The 23,245-nt window shown below is 40.4% G+C and overlaps 1 protein-coding gene across 3 annotated transcripts in view; it reads right to left on the reverse strand.

The window, feature by feature from the left end:
- The window catches only part of ZNF516 (zinc finger protein 516), a 101,631-nt gene that overhangs the window by 59,307 nt on the left and 19,079 nt on the right, over positions 1–23,245 (reverse strand). The window contains exon 1 of one of the 3 annotated variants that reach the window (XM_048938955.1): positions 3,810–4,211. The exons of the other annotated variants lie outside the window; for them this stretch is intronic. The gene's annotated coding sequence lies outside the window, so the exon portion shown is untranslated. Of the gene's footprint in view, positions 1–3,809; positions 4,212–23,245 lie in introns of those variants that run through there. 3 annotated transcript variants of the gene reach the window in all.

Consider the following 23,245-nt stretch of genomic DNA (forward strand, 5'->3'; position numbering starts at 1 on the left):
CTTGAGGGGGTTATTACACTTCAAATCTGTGGCTTTACCATCATGAGTAATTTCATGTAAAATACTTACTTGCCAAAGATAAAAGGCTTTCCTAGAGACTTTAGCAAATATCACATTCCTGCTGGCAACTGCATTACTTTGCATCTCAGACAGTTCTGCTGTGCTTGATGTGGCATGCAAGGAGCAGGCGCAGAAACTGAGCACATTCAGTACTTTGATTAAAGAGAAAATGAGAATGCAGAGCCTGACAAAGCATTCCAGGTAACTAATAGTTATTTCCTGATGGGCAGTATGGATGAAATCTCCAAATATAATATTTAGTTTCAATCTGACAAAGTGAACTGATAACATGCTTAGGTATCAACTCATCTTAAAAGTGGGTGATTTATGTCAGCAAGACATACAGGAAACCACAAGAGCAACCACCTCAATGACAAAGAGCCTTAACCATAAACAAACAAACAAAGGAAGCAGCAACTTCGATTAACAAAACAGATTAATAAAAGTCAAAAAGCTTTTGTGTTCTGCCACAGTTAAATACGATGGTCATTATCTGCCTCAGCAATGCAATATGCAATGCACCAGCATCCCTCCCCTTTTCATATAGCAAAAAAATCAATAGTTAGATTTTAATAGATTGCTTCTTTTTCACTTACAACTGTAAAACAAAAATCTTCTCCCATTCCTATCCTCATTAAGAACTACAGACACCACATGACTAGATCAAAGGATACGACGGTCTGTAATGAACAGCACCAAACTATTATTGAGTTAAGAAAACATCAGCATCTTAAAATGTAACTAGCAAAAACAAAACTACGTACTCATGCATCCATCATTTGAGATCTATGACTCAAAAAATAAAGAGCTACAGATCTAAAGTCACAAAGGTTTCTCATTGTATTCACCTTTGAACCTCTTCAGTACATAAATGAGTAAATGCAGTCTAATCACATCACCAGCACAAGCTTAACAAAAAGCAAGGTAAAGCTGATGCAACGCTCATCTCAGTTACACAGTATAGAATAACTTCATTATGTCTAAGTTAATTTAGTCCTCTTATTTGCTACAAAACCATTCATTTCTGGGTTTGATTTTCTACATCTTGTATCTGTACAGCATGTTACAAGCTATCAACAGCATCTATTCAAACCACTTTTTTTCATAGAGAGCTGATACTAATATCTAAAACAGATGTATCACAAATGCAATTTCATTTCTTGAACAAAGCATTTTTATATTACAACTAGTTTGGAAGTAACATATTAGCCTGGGGGTGAGGGGTGGAAATCATATCAGATCACAAATTCAGAAGTCCATATAAGCAGGAAGTGTGCCAACAAGAGCATCTGAATTAATCTCTGAAATTTGTCATTTAAGACCAAGTGAAGGGGCTGCCTGACAGCAAACTGAGTATATGAAGGATGGCAGCCGCTGGAAGTTTTTTGCTGTCTCAGATGGTACAAATATGCAAAATCGCAAATAAAAACATGGTTTCCACTGCTGAGGGAACTGACGGATGAAACAACACAGAGTAATATTTTCATTTATGTGACTCATAACACAAGACTGCCAAGTAGCAACCCAGATTGTCTCATAACCAAAGGCTTGACCTAAAATTCATTAAACAGTAAGAAGAAACAGCAAGGTAATACTTTTTGCCTTTCACACTATAGTATACTTGAATAGGCTGCAGCTGCTTCTGAAATGTTCTGTGGAGAGAGGGGGGAAAGAAAACAACTAGTAAGCCTTGGGGACAGACTGTCCTGGGTATTTTAGATGCCTTCTACATTCCACATTTTCTGCACTTTACACCAGCAAGAACGCTGCTTAATAGTAAGCTTTTATACAAACAACCTTTCTTTTTTTGTTGTTGTTGGTTTTTTTTTTAAATGTAGGTCTCATTCTAATTCAACTTTCTATACTGTTTCTTGTCTGAAAATTCAAGAGTGTTAAAAGTCAAACTTAGACAAGAATGCTGCATGCCACAGTTAAAGCATGTATAAATCCAAAGCTTCAGAGTCCCTTTGTTTACTCGGCCACAGCTTTTCTATGCTTAGCCATGACATATTTCATTTCAATTATTCATAGCATTTTCATTAATGAAGCTTAGTTACGAAAATGAGGATATGAAGAAAGCATTACTTATAAGACAAATACAGTCACTTAGAGGAGATGCCCCAAGCCCTGTATTCAATTAGGCCTCGGGGGGAAAAATAAGCCAGAGTTTAAAGATTGCCAAATGATTTTATTAATCTAAAATAATTAATGGAAGTATATCATCTTCATCAAAATATTGCGAGACAATCGGTTCTGCTTTATTACTTAGCTTGGCCTGCGCACTGCAATTTATAGCGTAAGTTGAACTGAGTGTTCCTGGTTTTGCACAGTTTCAATTAGTACACATTTAAAACCTGCAGCATTTCAGGTCTGATCTCCCCACCGACAGAAATTCCAAGGGGAGGATGGGCATCCACCAAATCTGAGTCTCTACAAGGTAAGCGGAGGTCTGCTTTAGGCCATAGTAAACGGACTGGCAAAGACATACAGGAGCAGCTTTCAGCTCCCACTTTGCATCCTCTAAGTGCCTCTTATATGTAATTCTCTTTGAGGGGCTCTTTGCAGAACAACAAAGCTAGTGTTCATTAGAAAGGAGAGAAGCAGCAAATGCAAAATAAAAACGACAACTTTCAAAAATGCTTCCATTCACAATACCAAACATACAAACCAAGGAAAGTAACACCGAGAATTCTACCAATTTACACTTAGTAACTTCCAGATTAATCATCAGACAAAAATTTCAATGTCAAAAATGGCACAAGAGATGGAAGATGTTGAGTAGAAAACCAAATCATACTGTTTTCTCCTTTGCAGCAAGTAAAATTTTGCCACAGCAGTGTGCATTTTTTTCTGGCTGACTGCAACAATAAAAATATTTTGACCTAATTACAAATTTGAAAATATTCTGAAATAATACTCTTTAAATGCACGTGGTATCTGTCCAGCTACTCCAAGGTATCAAGTCTAAGTAATTCAGGTAGTAACCAATACCCTTTCATCTCTTTGGTCCAAATTAAGGCTCCACAATTGTCATAAACAGCACAGTTTTCACAGCACAGTTGCATCCAGCCTGTAGATTCCTTGCAGGCTGCCAAGGCAGGGGGAGTCCTGCTAGCAGAGGCTGAAGCTGGAGTTAAAAGTAAATCGACTCTATTTCAAACATTTATGCACCAAAACATCTAATAGGCTCTAATATTAAAACTGAGCTTGGAAAGATTTTTTGGCTTGAGAGAAAATGCATTTGGCCAAAGCCAACCTGCTGTCACCAAGGAGCTTGGAGCTTCAGCATCACCCACAGTTTTGATAGAACAGGGGGAAAGAATGGTTTTATAGGACAAAGGGGAATAGTTTTAAACTAAAAGAGAGGGATTTTGATTAGCTACTAGGGGAAGTTTTTACAGAGAGGGCGGTGAGGTGCTGTCACAGCTGCCCAGAGAAGCTGTGGGTGCATCATCCCTGGAGGCTCCCAATGCCAGGTTGGATGGGACCCTGGGCAGCCTGATACAGCAGCCGAACGTCGCCTGTGGCAGTGTGTTGGAACTAACCGATCTGTAAGGTTCCTTCCAACCCAAGACATTCCATGATTCCCCAGTAGAGCATCGGGCCCTTGCCAGCACCACAGCAGAAACACACGGCTCTGCTGTGCTCGCAACTCCATTGTCCTCACGGCTAAAATGAGTTGTAAAGTGAGGCACGGGTAAAAGGGCAAGGAACAATGCTTTAAATAAAACAGGAGCACTCTGCAATACCTGATACTCTACTTTTTATGCCACCTGCGTGTTCTGAAAGAAGACGAGACACGCTTAGTCCCCGCAGCTGGCCACACAGCCCTCTCAAGGCCTTTTTGTGCCACTTGGAAAACACTGAAGGAAAGAAATACATAGAAAATAAACAAGGTGAGAAATTTGGAAAAAATACAATGTAAAGAGAAGTACCTCATTGAAAAATTGCAAATTCATTTCTGTCACATACTTAGATACAAATATCTTCAGCAGTGTAGACAGAGTAAGAAAGAGAAGAAAATTATCCCTGTTCCAACATACAGAAAACTGTAAATCCTTTGTTTTCCTGCAACAGATGAGAATATTCTTCAACAGGTAATAAACAAGAAGATACATTTTAGGAAGCCTCTGCAATCTTTTCCCAAAGCAACGTGTGTATTTTAAAATCAAATGCTTTCAGTTTGGGTGTCAGTATTGCAAGTCCCATCTGAAAGATAAATACATTGTAGAAATACTGCTGTTCTCATCTGCAAGAGGTTGAATACGCACTGCAATCGCTGCATTCATTGTGTTTCTCTGCCAAAAGCAACAGTGACTTTAAAAAAAAAAAAAAAAACAACCACAAAAACCAACACTGCGAGTTGTGATCTTAGGAAAAAAACCTCACTGAAATTATTTTACACGATGCAGTGATAGGATATTGCATGCAAACATCTATAGGTAAATGGAAGGAAGTCGTATCTTTCGAAGAAGGGCAGCCTGGAGCCTCTCTAGGCTTGTGAAGACTCAGACTGCCCCAAAGTTATACTCTACTGCACCGCAAAAGACCAAGTGTGTCTTTAAATAGTAAAGCCCACCCTTGAATTTACAGGAAATCCTCACATTCTCTGACCTAGGGACTAAACTTGCCAGTAGGTAAAGGCAGCATAGCTTTGAATTGATTTTCTGAAAGTAATCCAAACTAATCCAGTGAAAAGCTATCAGCGAATCCAGAGATAGTTATGGAAGATGACTGTCTAATTTTCAAATGTATTCAATTATTATGAATGCATCTTAACAACAAGCCTGTTTGAAAAGTTTGTTTAAGCCTGCCAAAATTGACACGATGACAGGAAAGGAAAAAGAAAAAGAAAAACATGGAACTTCTGCTAGTCTAAGTTTATTCCAGCTACATTTCATAAAACCCAATCCTTAAGCAGACTTTTGCAATACTTGTTGTTCAATCATTTTAAGCCAGCCATCCCCTGCAGCTGAGGAAGCTGGTCCCATCTGGGAAGTTTGCCTTTCAAACACTGAAACATTATTTTGAGCTCCTCTGACTACATCGGAAGGTTTTGTGTCTTCCTCCCTCCATGAGCTAATGGCATCCTGCAGCAGGCTCCAGCCCAGCAGCCAGGGCTGCAAAAGCAGAGTCAGGTCTTTCCAAAGCGATGTGGCACCCTTCGTGGGGGGTGGGAGAGGAAAAAGACGCTGGAATAAAGATCAAAATCACTGCCATTGAAAAAGCTCGAGGTAGGCATCTGTAGCGAGGTGACCTCTCTCAAAACCAAGCCGGCAGGACAATAGGGACAGCGCAACCCAGATTTTGGTGGTTCTTAAAGCAGCAGTGCAGGAGCGTGGAGGGGGGGAGTTTGCCCTGCGCTGCTCCTGGGTTTGTCGAGAAACACGGAGCTGTCACCCACTCAGTACATATTTTGTGTTTTAGTGCACTGTGCGTGTTTGTCTTCTGGAGACAAAGCAGTGCGCTCTCTTGGTTACACTGTAGTATTATGAGCAATGAATTAAAATATATCATTAACATCCAGGACAAGCTTTATCTTGCTCGCAAAACAAAGAGACCATTCTTTGAACAAATTGAGGGGGAAAATCCTATAATGACAATGAAGAGTTCCTCTCCCTAAAACCGGCGCTGTACAAGATTAACAATTACGGGCTTATATCCTACAGACTGGGGTTACGAATAGCTGCATGAAGTGATGCATTCACTATTGGGAAAGTAAGTACCATTGATGACAAGGCCTTGGGGCTTCTGCTGTTCTCAGACCAATCAATAATCCATTATGAACAAACTACATTTCCACTCTAATATGAAGAAATGAATAAAAGGGAACCAGTATCACTAGTACTTCCATGGAATGAAAACAACAACGCAGAAATCACAAAATGCCACCATCACAAGACTTAATCTAGTGGTGATACGTAACACTGACACAACCAGCCACAATAACCCTTTATTTTAAAGCAGTTGTGAGTGACCACTACATTATAGTCCAAAATAAAAAGCTTATTTTAAAGGCAAGATTCTTTCAAGACTACTTACTCTGGCTGCGGGACAAAACAAAAAAAATAACATTAATCTTACAAGGCAAGAGGAAAACGAACCAACTTCACTCAAAAGCCTACCAGTTTGCTTCAAACTATTTTCTAACGCAACGTAAATAAGAACTTCTAATTAGAACTAACTTGTTATGCTTGACCAGTCGCATTTGGACAGACCTCATAGCACCAGCTGTGTTGCCATCCAGACAAGAAGCCCTGGAATTGTTGTTCTCCCATTGTCATGTTCACATTCAACAATACAATGAAGAGTGGATCCATTTAAATAGCAAAACCGTAGCCAACTTCAGCATCCTCAAATTCCTACTTAGATCACTCAGCACTGCACCATAAGGTAGAAATGAAAAGCTCTCACGAAAAAATGATAAAAGTATTAAAATAAAGCAAAACAAAGAAAAACAAGTTACTCATTCTGAGGGGGTAACAGTAAATTAGATCCAAAGGAAACACTGAGAACAATATTATTAATGCATAAAGCCGTCCAACGTCCTTCATCTGAAATATAAAGACTAGTAGTTAAAGTTGACCTTGCAGGGTGGGGGGCTGGAGGGAATGAATACACAATGTGATTATTGATCAGCCCTAGAAAAGCCAAGAACTGAACTAGTGCAGATGTGATTTTTTTTTTCCTAGGGTCATTAATGATATATGTTGGGAAGTCAAAAGCTCTTACTTTGACATGCTGTACATTACTAATTCTGAGTATGAGCCTCATTTTAAGTTAAAAAAAAAAAAGGAAAAAAAAAAGAAGAAAAAACCCCCACAATGAACAACTCAGTTTTACTTCAATTTAACAATAATGTTCTCTTATTTGGCCACACCTGCACAAATGAGCTAATTTTGTGTCTTGAAAATATTCAAGTGCTAAGAATTAAAAACTGAGGAAACATTCACCATGCCGTCCATAGCACAATAAACACAAGTCACTTCCAAACACAAGCAAAGTCACCTCAATTCTGCACATTACCTCCTTATTCAAATCGATGGCATTGATGCTGCCCATTCATGCACGTCCATGGAGATGCACACATGTATGTGCAGCACAGTACTTTCCCAGCATCCAACAGGGCTTTTATATTTAATGATCTTGTTAGGGTTTCCACTGCAAACCAATTTGCAGGGAGTTGCAACATGGCTATTTTAAATCTGCAGCATGGGGGCTGTCTGCAAACTGGTTGGGCAGGGCATTTTCCTGCCAGTGTGCTTCACTACATTCTGCTCAGTTTTTAATCTTAAAATAGGGGGGGAGGGGGAGAACTACCTGCTTTTATTTTCAGCATCATGATAAGAAAATGTTTACTTTTAATGTATTTGTATTTTCTTCAAAAGAATGGGAATTGGATCATCAGCTGGCATAAAATGCTAGTGCATCTCACACATACATCTCCTTTCTCCCTCTTACATCTGCCCCATCAATTCAAGCTCCATACAAACCACGTCCCCAGCTGCTGTGAGTGCACACAGTGCCATGAGATTAATTTATCTCAAATGGGAAGCCATACCATTAGCTAAAATTGGAATGCCTTTGTGCTGTGTGCATCAAGTCTTGAACGCAAGAACATGTGTGACTAAAAATAAACATTTTGAATGGTGGATTCCCTACCCCAGCAAAAGTTACATTAAGAACACTGTCCAAAGCACCCAGATTCCTGCTGTCACAACACACAATTACCACAACACACATCAGTGCTGTCATACATGCATACTGCATTGGAATGGCTTATGCAGAGCAGACCCTGAATGCAATAAGCTGTGTGTTTAATACAGAGCAAATTTACTAGCTATAGCTAGGTGTTCAGTGGGTCAGTGGGAGGTAACGATTATTTCTACAGTACATTGCTATGAAATAAGCTGTGTGCAGAATTAAGAAATTCAAGGTAATAAATTGCTTTTTCTTATACCTAATATATCCTGCTGCTCAAATTGCTACAGTAAAATCATTACCTTATAAATATAAGCGTTGCCAAGCGTTAACCTGTTAACAGATCCAGAATTGCAGCACTGTTGTTTGACTAACTACTAAAGCCTTAGTGTAATAAAAAAGATCTCTGAACGAACACCAGCAAGTTATTTGCTCACTTTTTCCCCCAGATTATAAAACAATTGTAAAACACTGGAACAAGGCTTTGGGCTGATGCTGACTTCCTTATCACCTTTCAAAGTCCCATTTTCAAGAGAGCTACAAAAATACCCAACAACAGCAAAACGCACGCACAAAAAATAAGAGTGAAAGAGGAAGGGAGGGGAGTGCAGGGGAAAGAGAGGAACTGTGCCCTGAAATACAAGGAGGGATCGTTATATGTAGAAAGCCATAAAAGCCTTCTGTTAAACATTACTTTCTGAGGTAGCAGGGTTTAACACTGAAAAACAACACCAAACTCACAAAGCATACAACACCGAAAACTCATTCTCAGTTGTTAGGTTACTTTTCTTGTAGGCACTATTTTCCTGTAAGCTCTTGCAAAGCACTAAACAGAATGGACTAGCTCTATTTTAGGAAGCTTTCTTAACTGTTTAAGAACTTAAGCAGGTAATTAAGACATTCAATTACAGCTTTTCCATTCTCTGCAACATTTCTGAATGTCAAGCACACGCACTATGCCCACTCCTACATACACACACGCTACATGTCAGAGATCCCAGACCAGCAAAGCTGAGACCTTTTACATTACTGAAACTGCAGGCAGCTTTGGCTCAGTAACACCAACCACAAAACAGATGAGAACAGCACAGAAGGCAAATGTGCAGATATCCAGCACCTTGAAAATCTTTTCACTTTCTCTTCACTAATGTCCACAGCGCCCCTAAAGATCACTTAATGCACAATTTGTGATGATGAGCTTACCTTGTACTTGGTAATAAGCCAGAAGACTGCTAGGAGTTTAAAGGAAGGCTTGCAAGTTTCAAAGTTCACCAGCAGTTTTAAAGACCAGAAGATGTTAGATGTTGATTCATCCATCCATAAATTTATTTTAGAGCTTTCTGCAGCTCTTAGCATTAAAAGCTACTTCCATTACGCATTTGATAAACCCAGCTGTGAAATACATGGTGGCTTGCAATGACCTGTCATTGTCAGCACAGAAAAGGACACAGGTACAGCCAGCGTTAACAAAAGCTATGTCGCCATAAAGCATTAGTTACCCTACACCAGGATAACTGTTTTTCCCATCTTTTTACTATTGTATTTCTAAGACACAAAGGGAAGAAACTTGATAATAACTGTATGTCAAAATAACATAAAGCACAAAATTACTTTCTGAATTTCAAAACTCATTAGAATTATAGAATGGCTTAGGTTAGAATGGACCTCAAGGATCATCAGGCTCCAACCCCTCCTGCCACAGGCAGGGCCGCCAACCTCCACATTTAATACTAGACCAGGCTGCCCAGGGCCCCATCCACCCTGGCTTTGAACACCTCCAGGGATGGGGCATCCACAACCTCTCTGGGCAGTGTGTTCCAGCACCTCACCACTCTCTCTGTGAAGAACTTACCCTTGATATTCAACCTAAATCTTCCCTCTTTCAACTTAAAATCATTTATCCTTGTCCTGCTATTATCTACCCTTTCAAAGAGTTGGCTCCCCTCCTGTTTATAAGTTCCCTTTAGCTATTGGAAGGCTACAATGAGGTCACCCTGCACCCTTTTTTTCTCCAGGTTGAATGCACCCAGCTCCCTCAGCCTGTCTTCATACGGGAGGTGCTCCAGCCCCCGATCATCTTTGTGGCTCTCTTCTGCACCCTCTCCAACAGCTCCCTGTCTTTCTTGTATTGGGTCCCCAGCCCTGGATGCAGTACTCCAAATGGGGCCTCACAAGGGCAGAGTAAAGAGGGACAATCACCTTCCTGTCCCTGCTGGCCACTCCTCTTCTGATGGAGCCCAGGATACCATTTGCTTTCCGAGCTGCAAGAGCACACTGCTGGCTCATGTTAAGTTTTTCATCCATCAGGACCCCCAGGTCCTTCTCTGCAGGGCTACTCTCAGGGATTGCTCCTTCCAGTCTGTAACTCCTAGCTAAGAAAGGAAAAATTGAACCCCAAACCAAATATTTCAGCTGTCAGTCAGGCAGGCTTATTTTGGTATGAAGTGTTGAGTTATTTCTGTGTAACATCACTGCAGTGTATCACACAAAGAGACAAACAGCTTCTACACATTGCTTACAAATATGATTCCTACGCACATTTTTACAAATCCTGTTAACTTTGCTCTCATTAGTGCACAACATAAAGCATGCTTCAGATTTTGGCAGGTTGGGATGTAGTGAATATCACAAGATAAACCCTGATAACTCTGTTCAGGGAAACTCTATTTTCCTTATATAAATAGATACAGTCGCTCCCTCTCCTTATCATTTAATCAAACACTTTGAAACAAAAGGCCTTAAACAGTTGGGCCAGCCCCTCACATACAGAGCGAGTATAATTTTCCACAAAATCCACAAACACACACCCAAGTGTAGTGCACAATAACATAGCATCACAAAGTCATCCAGGTTGGAAAAGACATCTAAGTACAGCTAGTCCAGACACCAGCCCACCCCCACCATGCCCACTGACCACGTCCCTCAGTGCCACATCCACAAGTTCCTTCAACACCTGCATGGATGGTGATCCCATCCCCTCCCTGGGCAGCCTGTGCCATAAAAGAGAAGGGCCCAGTGGGACATCCATCCCCAAAACCAACTCTAAGCTCGCTGCTGGCCTTCTCAGGCATCATAAATCAGAAAGAAGGACCAAAATCCACCCCCAATTTAGGAAGCGCTATACAGCCTCGACCCACAGACGCTGAGTAACTATTAGGGAGATGGAAAACAGACAAAGCCCTGGAAGTGCAGCAAGCAAACAAGCCTGCAGGGAAGCAAGGCCTGGCTGCACAGGTTGCTGGTTTGTTTATTTTTCCACACACTACAACTTCCAAGACAGATCTATCAACAGGTAAAACAAATACGAACCACACACACCTTGAGACACATGGAGAACATAAATCTGTTTGCATCGCTAGGTGTTACAGAGTTAGCCTTTTTCCCTCCAAAGCACCGTGGCTGTAACACAGCCACCCTCCTCTCATGCATGCTCTCTGTGACAAGGAAGAAATCAGCCTGATATTACTGCCACACACACACTTCATTCAGCTTCCGTCGCAGCATATGCCCACAGCATCTCACTCACACAGCCCGGATGGCACTGATCTCCTTCATTGCCGGCTCCTCCCTGCCTTCATCACCGCCATGCCTCCCAGCCCCGGCTGCCCATGCAGGCTGCTGCCCAGCCTGGCTGTCACATCCCTTCTGGATCACCTGCATGCAGCTTCACCCTCCTCACCTCTTTCCCAAGATATGCCCATCCCGCTGACAGAGTTTAAAGGCCACTTTTCCCCACCTCTTCCTCTCTATCATCTCACCCTTTAGCCTTTGCTTTCTCAACTCTCCTCAATGCCTCTGCTTCTTCCAGAAGTGCCTTCTCCTCCTCCCTCTTGCAAACCTGTTTGGGCCCCTTTTGACTCATCCTTACATTTGTGCTCTCCTTTGCTTAGCTTTGGCCCTGACTCGTTGGCTCCTCATTCACAAGGTCATTTCAGCACAAGTTTAGCAGCTGTGGCCCCGGGGCACGCAGCCTCCTTCCTTTTCCCCTTTCACAAACCTCTCTCTGCATGTGCTGCCCCTCAGCACATGCCCCATCAGCTACTTCAGATCCATATTTAAAAACTCATTGGGCATCCCCAGTCACCAGCTCACAGCTTGCTCCCTTCTGGCCCAGTCAAGTGGGACTGCTCCCAGCAGCATCCTGCTCTTCCAAAAACCAAAGGATGCCAAAACCCAGGTCAAACGCCTTGTGTGTTAGGCTCAACTGCCATTCTTCTCCCCTAGGGATCTCCATGGTTCCATCCTCTTTTATTCTGTGTGGACAATGATTCATACTCCCTAATGTGAAGGAGGGAAGATTTAGGTTGGATGTTAGGGGGAAGTTCTTTACAAGGAGAGTGGTTAGGCCCTGGAACGGGCTGCCCAGGGAGCTTGTGGATGCCCCGTCCTTGGATGTGTTCAAGGCCAGGTTGGACGGGGTCCTGGGCAACCTGATCTAAATGTGTATGTTTGGTGGCCCTGCCAGGCAGGGGGGTTGGAACTACATGATCCTTGAGGTCCCTTCCAACCCGGGTGATTCTGTGATTCTGTGATTCTGTGTAATGTATCTTGTATATCCGTTTCCCACATATGACCAACACTGCATTTAGAACCAGTTTTTCTTTTTTGTTGTTTTTGTTATTTATCCTTAAAAAAAAAAAACAAAATCATTTTCCATAAATGGTTCAAAATTATTTTAAAAAATGAAATCCATCACTGTGTTTATTTACTCAAATGCATAACACTATAATACTTATTACATATGTTCTAACTGGTGTTCCTCAAGTCAGAGGCTTGAGATCTTTTATACACTTTTATACAGTGTCAAATGTTCTGACTTCAAATAATTTCTAAGAGCAAATTATCACTCTAAAGTGAAGCTTCACCTTTCAAAGAGTCATAGTCCCTCTTCCATCAACAAGCAAAACTAAAAAAAGAAAAACACAAAAAAAATTTTCCTCTGACCCCCAAAACTAAACCAATACCCTCTGTTGCCTGTCCAGACCTCACCTCTTACTGGGCCTCCGTTTACCACCAGGTACTCAACAAACAAACAAGGCATAAATGAAGCGTCACTGGGCTCAGCTCTTCTCTCTGTGCTTGCATAGTCATCCTGATCAAACTTCTTGGTTCTCCTCAGGCACCTCAGCTGATATGTAGAGGCCAATGAGAAAGAACAAGAACCTGAAAAACACTACTGCTCAGCTCTCTCTGGGAGCTCAAACCTCTCACGTCATTTCCTTTTGAAACATACGTATCCACTCATTTACAGAGTAACAATTAGAAGCAAGAAGCTTCATAGCAAATGCATTTCAAGTGCCACATACCACTAAAGGAAGCAGTTTTCTCCCCACTTCTTCAATTCACAGGTAACTGGAAAAAATGTGGGCTCTCCAGCATACCAAATTAAGGTGTAAGGTATGTAGAAATGAGTCTCGTATCAGCAAGGTATTCTTACAGCTGTTATCCACTGTACCCCATTAAAAAAGGGGTGGCCAGTAGGGAGAGGGAGGTGATTGTCCCCCTCTACTCAGCTCTTGTGAGGCCCCATCTGCAGTGCTGTGTCCAGGCCTGGGTTCCCCAGTACAGGAAGGACGCGGAGCTCTTGGAGCGGGTCCAGAGGCGGGCCACTAAGATGATCAGAGGGCTAGAGCACCTCTCCTATGAGAAAAGGTTGAGGGAACTGGGCTTGTTTAGCTTGGAGAAGGATCCAGGGAGACCTCACTGTGGTCTTCCAATACTTGAAGGGAGCATAGAAACAGGAGGGGGGAATGGCTGTTTACAAGGGTGGATAGTGATAAGACAAGGGGAAATGGTTTTAAACTGAGACAGGGGAGGTTTATGTTAGACATTAGGAGGAAGCTTTTCACACAGAAGGTGGTGACACACTGGAACAGGTTGCCCAAGGATGTTGTGGATGCCCCATCCCTGGAGGCATTCAAGGCCAGGCTGGATGTGGCTCTGGGCAGCCTGGTCTGGTGGTTGGCGACCCTGCACATAGCAGGGAGGTAGAAACTAGATGATCATTGTGGCCCTTTTCAACCCAGGCCATTCTATGATTCCGAGACTGACCTACAAGCTTTCCAAACCAACTCTACTCCAGGAGGTACCCGCTGCTTGATATCACACATTTTACTATTCTGCAAATTCAAATACTTCCTTGCTTCTTAGGGCAACATTTAGATTTTCCACCCAAGAAGCACGACATAACTGTGACTCTTTAACTCTGAGAGTAGAATTTGAGCCACACTGATAAGTCCTTAAACCTGTTACACAACAAATAAGCATGGATTACTGCATGACTGACTAATTACGGGATGTTTGGGGATATTATTCCTAACACACAAACGTAGTTTGCCTCAGCCACGTAGGTGAAGACCAGCCTTGTATTTTCTGCTGCATATCTTTTTATCACTTTCACTTTCCTGCACATCACCCATTTATTACTCAGCTATTCCTTCTCAATATACTTACAGCCCTTAGAGAGTGCTAAATAATCATGATGTAACAGCACAGTATTATATTTCCTCTGTGTATAAATGACTGCTTGCGCTACAGTTACTTGGCACTTCTTACTATCAGAACAAACCATTTATAACTAAATAACATCCTTAGTATTCTATGGCTACTTCATTTTCAGTGCTGAACACACAGCACAAACAAAAAGGGAGCAATCTACAATGAAATGAAGAGGGTCATATTTCAATAAGAATATGAAACAAAAGTAATAGAAGATGCCTGACTAAAACCACTTTTTTAGGCAAGTATAATCTAGTTTTGGCAAGTTTACAATAGTCAGCAACTATGTTTGCCAATACTTCAGAGGATTTTGGATTTTAGCAGGTTTAGATAAGCACACCCGTATTTACTTCCTTAGGTAATGGGTACTTTGATCAAAGTCACTGCTTTTAATCTGAAGAGAAGATTTCCTTGCAAGAAAAACTTGTTGTATAAAGAAGTCACAGTCTCATAACTCAAATAATGATAAAAAACCTCACACATTTTTAATGAAAAAAACAGTACTACTGAGTACTACTGACCATATACACTATCTAATATGAAATATTTTCCAATCATAAGAAACCCTTTTCCATTACAAAAAATATTTATCAGGCTCATAATCAAGTAGGATAACTCCTTATGACATCACAACTTTACCACTAAATGCTAAATATCATTCACCATTCCATTACACTTCTCCACTCATAGGTTTCTGTGCAGGTACCTGAACTTACCACATGTGATTAATTCAATTAACAAATAAAATCAAGAAGGTGTAACTTGAAAACACTATCCAAAAAAACAAGTACATTTAAAACTTGCACATAAGGCACAATAAAAATCACGATTATAGAACTGCCAACTCAAAGCACTAAATCTCATGGGTCAAGCACTCCATATCATAAGGTAGCCAAAGACTTTGGAAAGGTTTTTAAACATAACATAGCTGTGGATTCTTTTAGTTGCCTTTTGAGCTTTTACAATACACTTAGTTGATTCTCAAGCTTCTTCCAACAACCACGAAGCACAGGAATTTACTTTCTGTTTTTGGAAGCTAACATCCGGGATACAGAAACACAAGCTTTAGGAAAAGATGCTTATTCTTCTCCACTGACAAAATCAAAACACACAACCAAATTTACAGATGTGGTATCCCTTCCTCCCTCCAATCCATCATTAAAACACTCCTCAGAAAACTATACCAGTTTACCTACCAACATCTAATGCCAGGCGATAGAATAATCTTTCTACACACTCCTTCAGTGGAGGTCAGATGTACAAACCATAAGCAGACGCCACTTCATAGGATTCATGTGCCTTTAAAAAAGGAAAAAAAAAAAAAAAAAAAAAAAAAAAAAAAAAAAAACCTATTCTTTTTTGGGGGTAGGAGGAAAAATGTACTTGATTGAGATATTGAGCAATAGAGATTTAAGTTCATAAATATTTTTCCTCAACATTTTTGACTAGATTTAACAAAATTAGGAATATTCAAGTATAGTGTTCAAAGCATCTTAATTTGGTAAGTATAACCAAGAAAAAAAAATTAAGGTACACAAAGGCAGACACATGGTGCCACATTCTCCTTGGCCCAGCTACTTCTCCTGCAGGACACAAGTCCTTTGTCACATAAGCCAGGTGCCTTACAGTGCAAACGTGACACAAACACAGCAAAACCGAATGGTACTAATAATACCTCCATCTTTTCTCAGAATCTGTCCAGTAAACTGCAACTCAGTATTTATGTAGAAGAGTTGGTGACAATAGCATCAGAAGACAGGACTTTTCTCAGGGAATGGACAAACCCCACAGAGTCAGTGGGTTTGTCACTGGGTTGCTTTGACTCAAATTACTAGGTATCCTGTAAAAGAGAAGGTCCAAAGGGCAACTTTCTGAGTTGCACCACTAATGCTAGATGCTACTCGAAGCCTTTATCTTCTGTTTCACTATATTACTTCTTCAGCAGCTGCTAGCAACAATCAAGTTACTCACATCTAACCCCAAATACATTGCATTTCCCTAGCTGCAGTCATCTTCATCAACCAATCCTAAGGAGGGCCTCACACAGGGGCACATTCAAGCAGTGGCCCTGGAGCAGCATGGTACCCCTTGCACAAGGGTAGTCTTTTCCAGTAACCCTTTCTGGCAGCATTATATAGCTCTTTTATTCCACAAAGATCTCTCATCTCAGGCCCAGCAGAGGGATCACCAGCTCACAGGAGATTCAGGCACGCTCAAAGCCGGTTTTGTTGCAAACCATGAGTAAAATCCTAATCTGAGTCAGTTGGGTGTCAATCCAGACTTACTGCACTGACTTCAGCAGTCACCACACACTTAAGTGTGCACAAGAAAGATGACATCAGCCTTTTGTTTTTAAGTGCCAGGCTGCCATCTTACCTTCCTCATGCACCAGTACTGAGCAGGATTTCTTTTGAAACTCAGACTGAGCCCACTATGTGTATACCAGCTGGAAAACAAGGCATGTAACACTGTAAAAAAGCTCTCTATTTACTTATTCCTTCACCACCAACTGACTGGCTCAAATGATGCTGAAAGACAAATGGACAACCTCAGACAAGAAAAGTCCATCCGGGGTTAAGAAACCAAAAAGATGCAGATACATCCTCTAGTTTAGGAAGTGACCGAGCTGAAAATTGGTCAAATGATTGGAGAGATTGGGGAGTGCCCAGGAGGGCTGGTCACCAAAGGCTCATGCTGTTTCTCATATTTTTTTCCCCCCAGCATATGACACCAAGCACAATCAAAGGAAGAATTCTAGAGAACACAACCTTTAATTCTGAGTCAGTTCAGGCCCTCTGAAGTTCTCATGACTACTAATACCAAATATTAAGACATTTCTTGCTGCACAGGAAAAGGCTGTAGGCTTCCCTTTGCTCAACTCTTACAGCCCGTCCATCTCCAGTTTAAGGGTGGGGAAGTTGCTTTTATGTGACCGCAGAATTTCAGGCCAGGCCTTATCTTTAACAGTGAGTTGCAAAATAGCAACTCACTAGTATACTAGAGTATACTGAGCGTCTCTGGTGGGAACACACCCTACCCAAGGTGAGGCTGTCTCCATCCTCTCTTTTTTACAAACACACGAGTGGTCAACAGTCTAAAGAAAAGCTGACACCACCACTTCCAAGCTGGTAAGAAAAATGGCACTGGTTCCCTAGAACATAAAAAAACCCTACTCTAAAAAGCACATACATCTCCTCCCACTGCAACCTGGTGCACGTCTTTGTCCCAGTTTCCCATCACACAGCAGCACTGACAGCTCCATCGCTGCAAGCTAGACACACCACACTACATAAAAATGACAAATAGTTGTGCCTTAGTCAGATGGACCCCAGTGACAAAACCAAGCCAAGTGTCTCCAAGCTGAAGGGGAAGAACAGAAACCCAGGGACAAAAAACCATACAGAATTATCGCAGGGATTTTCCTCACTTAAGCAAAGTAATTCAAAAAGATGTTGTAAATTTTAAAGTGCTTCAGTAGTCAACACCATTCAATTTCTGTAGTGAATAGTATACTGCTAGGAAGAAACAGGACACCATTAGTGTATTTACAAACAGCCTCCAGAGCTTTTGCTGCAAGATGAACAGTTTCGCTGTCCGATATAGTGAAACTCATCTGCAGAGATTTTGTGGCTAACAAGCATTTGATTTCACTTACCGGCAACAATACAGCCATCATATTAGAAATATGATCAAACGAAATTTTAATTATTTTCTAAGAGTCACTTGGTAGCAGTTAATGAAGGCAAACTGCTAGGGAAACCCTGCCAAAAGAAAGTAATGACCAGATGTGTATCAGTGCCATGAGGTCTAATTTAACTGAATAACAACTTTAAATCGTTAAAAAGAGTTGGACCCATCTATTGTCTACATTCATTGGAACAGTCATTTTATAGCGTTTGTCCTCACCACGAATCTACGTATACATGCAGGCTCAAAAAAAGTAGTTTAGAAACCATGAAATATATGGAAATTTCTGAATAAGAGAAACAGTAATGCTATTAAGGGCTTCCACATTTAAATCCCAAATTGTATTCAGCAGCTTCTATTAACCTCTCTTTACAGCTTTTTCAGAGTTCATAACGCTTTTTGCCACCTAAAGTACAACAAACTGCAGAGATGTCATAAAGTTAGATGTACACTTTAATTACCGTACGTTAATAATGTTTGTCATCTCTATTAGCATTGTAAATGAAAACAACATATGCAAATTTGGGGATTTGCTTGCAATAGCTTATATACTTTCCTGCCACACCTATGTGCTCACAGCTCGTTATGGCAGTGAGTTATGCCGATGCTGAGCTGTTGCTAGGCTATGTGATACTACGTTATAACTCCCCGGATTGCAAAAACACCCATTTATATTCCAGCTTAGTTTTAACTGCACAGCGGGTGACTTGAAGAAAAGACTCATTTCTTATTGGTATTATTAGATTAATGGCTTTCACAAACCCAAAGTGAACTATGTTTCTGTATGCATTAAATAATCGGAAAGCGCAAGTGAAAGAACAGTTTGTATCATCTTACATTTCCTTATAAGGCCTTTGCAACCCCAAAATATTTAAACTACTGCCATAGACCTTTGTGACATAAACATACTGAAATCCAAGGCATAAAACCACATCTTCAGCACAGTGCAAAAACACAGAAATTAAAAGCTACTTCATTTGTAAATGTACCCTTATTAGAAGAATGTTTATTGCTTCACTGGTTCATATTCCCATGTCTCCAGTCCGTTGTTCAAATCAGTGAAACAACATCTACGCGTTTCATAATTAAGTTATCTCCACGTTATTGTTACTGTTCTCCACTGGCAAAAGCCCTAAAGGAAGAAATGCAGCTGTTCAGGCATTGAAGGCACTCCTCATTTAAAGTACCTCACAAAACATGGAAGAACAAAGACGGAAGCCAAAAGTTGGTCTCATTCACTCAGCACAATAAAAGCTTTCCAGAGAGATTCTCCACAATGATCAAATACAAACACACACACAAAAACAGAGTGGAGGTCTTCACCCAACAATTCCAGCACCCAGAGGCAGATTTCCTGAGAGCATTATAATTACTTTTTACTGGATTGTTTAGCCGAAGAATACAGCCAATAGCTGATAAGAAACTGTGCACAAAGTTTTAATTATTCTGCTAGAGTCTGAGCATCAAGTTTGTTCTAACATTTTTTCAGCTGTCCAAGAAAAGCAAACAAGTGTCAAGGTCAGAAAGAAATAGTTGTTTCTTACTTCATCTGAATTCCAGTCCTGGGCAACAAAAAACTGCAATTTAAACAGGAAACTGGCTTGATAGCACTGAATCCAGCTTTTCCGTGAACAGAGATGCAAAATACAACAAATCTGCTTGCTGCTGCTGGATTCACCATTGAAGGGGGGGAGAAAAAGAAAAACACACACACCAAAATTTCAGCCCTGCAGTAAATCTGCAAGGAACTGCTGAGTTGCTGGTTGAATACAGCTACTCTTCAATGAAGTACAGTAGATGTAGATTGCAGAACAAAGAGAGCAAAGTAGTTGTTTTTGCAATACTATATTTGTTTCTAACACAAACTGAGTCTCATGAACAAAAAAATTTCTAAGAGTGAAAGTATCAAAATGTCAGCGCTGCCAGGTCGCCCAATTCATTGCCGCGTAATCCAGAGGAGTTTCAGAGAAATTGCAAGCATTATGTTGCTGTATTTGGCTGAACTAGAACTTCACGACCATTGGGGGAAAAAAAAAAAGCCATTTTATGACATACAACGTTCATATTTGGTGCTAAGATAACAGAGAATGCACCGTCACAAGGACGCTTCCTCAAAATCTGAACTGCTATACCAGCAATTCACAGGAAAAAAACACTTTTTCTAAAAACAGTGGCATCGCTCAATATCAGAACAGCCAGGCAAGATGAGACCGATGCCTCTAACTTTAGAAGACAGAAAGTAATTCAGAAGCATCCTTGTTTGAAAAGTTGTCTCTCTAACTTACTGTTCTTTGTAGCTCTCTTACGCCATAAGGCATATGACATAACCTCTTAATTACTTAGTCTGTAATGCGCTGCTCTGATAGTATCTAGGTACAGTGAGTTCTCCAGATCAAATGTCTTTGGGAGGTCAGCTCATTCCTGCATCCAGCCACATGAAGACATCTCTCTCCTCCATGCAGTTTGTGAGCCAACCTCGTCTTTTTAGATAAGCATCACTCCAGCTCCACAGACTATTATGCAAGTTAACCATAGAAGACCAGTAAAATAGAATGTGACCACAGCTTGAGCTTTTCTAGTAATGGAAGCTTGCTTTTCTTTTCCCATTTGACATGAAAGAGATATTGCCAGGTTTACAATCCAGCACATTTCATACACTTACACAGATACACAACAGTTACACAGAGAGAAGCATAATCTGAAAATTTCAAAGCACTCAAAGAGAATCAAGCACCTAATTCTGGAAGTTCCCTTGGAAACTTGAGCTATGTTTTTACACGTCTTCTCATTTGCGTTTTTTTTTAATCTAAGGAATAATCAGATAATTTAGCACAATGTACCAAAGAATGCATACCCAGGAAAACACATATATATATATATATTTTCTTCTCAGTACATGATTTTATATATATATATATATATATATATATAAACATACTATATATTGTATACATTATATTTATATTGTATATATTATATTTATGTTGTATATATATTATATATACACACACACACACAGTAAAGGGCTGTTAGAGCAAGTTTTTGAGGCATTTTTTTGAAGCATTTTTTTGTCCATCTTTTAGTGCATAAGGGTTTGGTACATTTTCAATTGCTGCTTTGAAAATGCCCCATTTTGTCTGCAGAGCAAGGCAAAAAGTGTCTGAAACCATTAAACTTCCAGGTATTGCCTGGAACATCTATTTAAAAGGACACACACTGAATCCTGTTTAAAATTTAATAGCAATGAAGCATTTTATACTGTCTGAGGAAATCTAGGATGTTCCGAGTTATGTGGCTTGTCCATGGTTTGTATGGCAGTACTACAGAATCTATTTCAAACTATTTTATGAATATGCTTTTCTAAAAGATGCTGTCATACCATTTCTACATGTTCTGTTGTACACTGCCTGAATACAAATACCTGATGCACACGCATCATAATGTCCTGAAGTGGCCTGCATTAGAATAAAGAAAAAGCCTCATCCTTCTCCTCATTCCGTATAAAACCATTACCTGCTCAGAATGGTCAAGTCAGCATTTCATAATTACAGCTCTAAATTAAGGCTTTTGTGTTGCTATTCCCCAGGAAAACTTGCGCCTACATTTTACAATGAGAGGGAAAAAAAAAATACCAGAATACATCTTAGCAAGGTTTTATGAATGAATCCATTGTACCAACCACCAAGCATACACAAAGCCAAAACCCTTTCTACTTTACTTCCCCCCCCTCCCCCCCTCTTTCTGCAGAAACAGAATTTGACCTGAAATGATTTTCCCTCCCAAAACGGAATGCAGAGAGTGGGTTGTGCTGTAAATACGGGCTTTTCAGAAATTTTCAAGAAGTTATTAAGAACCAAACAAAAAGAAACCTAAGTCGTTAACTGAAACTTTACACAAGCCCCAATTCTGCAAACACTTACGCAACGGAGTAACTTCACACACATAAATAATCTGATTAAGTCCAGTGGGAGCACTCGTATTTTCAAAGCTACTCATACATATTAAGTGTGAGTGGAATCATGTCGCAGTAGATTTAACAAAACCTGAAATCTCTGATTTCAGTGTGAGACGTCAAGATTTTTTCCATACGGCAGTACTTAAAACACTTGATCAAATTCTACTCATCCGCTCCAAGCAAAAAACAATGTATTTAAAAATTATTTAATATTAAAGATGAAGTTTTCACAATGATCCGCAAATATTTTTCAAACAGTTAATTGGTTCTGGAGATATTAACTAGGTTACTAAATTAGGTGAACACTTCTCAAGTCTCAGGTATCTCTACAAACCATCAAGTTTAAGTGCTTAACAAGGAGAGCCTGCCTTTCAAAGTGCTTATTACTGCAATTCCCGTTGACTGCAATGGGATTTCTAAGTACTCAGCCCTTCTGAGTAAGGGAATACTTAATACCAGGACACGGGACTGCCAATTTAGACATCTATAATGAGGTCACCCAGACTTTACAGTTTTTGTCTGAATAAGTAATTTGAGCATTGTTCCAGCGATGGTAAACCATCACACACTTAAAACTAGGAATTACGATGCAGTAAAACAAAAAGCATGCTCCCTTTCAACGAATTGCCAATGGAAGACTGGAGCTTTGATCTTCTTTTTAAACAACCACTCACAGTGGATACAGCGGCAGGAATAATCTTAACCCTCCGAAATATATTCAACAAACACTACAAGATGCCTGCGCTTTCTCAACCAGCATTAAATGGAGGATGACCTCACCTGAGAAGTCCTTTAATCCTTCCTGCGTTACTTTGTTGTCTGAGCACATAGCAAAAAGCTCTCCATCACACCCCTCCCTGCATCTGCGGATGGCACTCTCTACAACTCAGATGCAATAAGCTGCAGCTCATTTTTCCAATGCACAATCAATACTATTAAGCGGGAATGTGTTATTTTTTTCCTTTGTATGAGTGCTTGTAACCATTATTGAATCATTTCTCATCGGCTATCTTGCATAATGTCAGTGTTCGTTCTTTCAAGTCTTCCCTTTGTTTTTGCTGCATCTCCACTTTCAGAACCTGCTTTCAGACTCATTTGGGAGGTGTTTAGTCACAGCAGGGCTGTAAAATCATGTCTTTGGGATGCTCACTCAGTGCTGCGTTAAAGAAACAAACAGAGCCATGCTAAATATATAAAAAGCAACACTTCCCAATACTTTTGGTTTTAATTCCCCTTCATTTCAGGGTATCAGCAAGCCAACTCCCAAATGAAATTGATGCTGGAAAGCTGTCAGGAAGCTATTTACATCTTGCAGGTTGCGAAGTGCCGAGAATGTTTATGCTT

The sequence above is a fragment of the Lagopus muta genome, chromosome 3, assembly GCF_023343835.1.
Source record: "Lagopus muta isolate bLagMut1 chromosome 3, bLagMut1 primary, whole genome shotgun sequence".
NCBI classification, from domain to species: Eukaryota; Metazoa; Chordata; class Aves; order Galliformes; family Phasianidae; genus Lagopus; species Lagopus muta.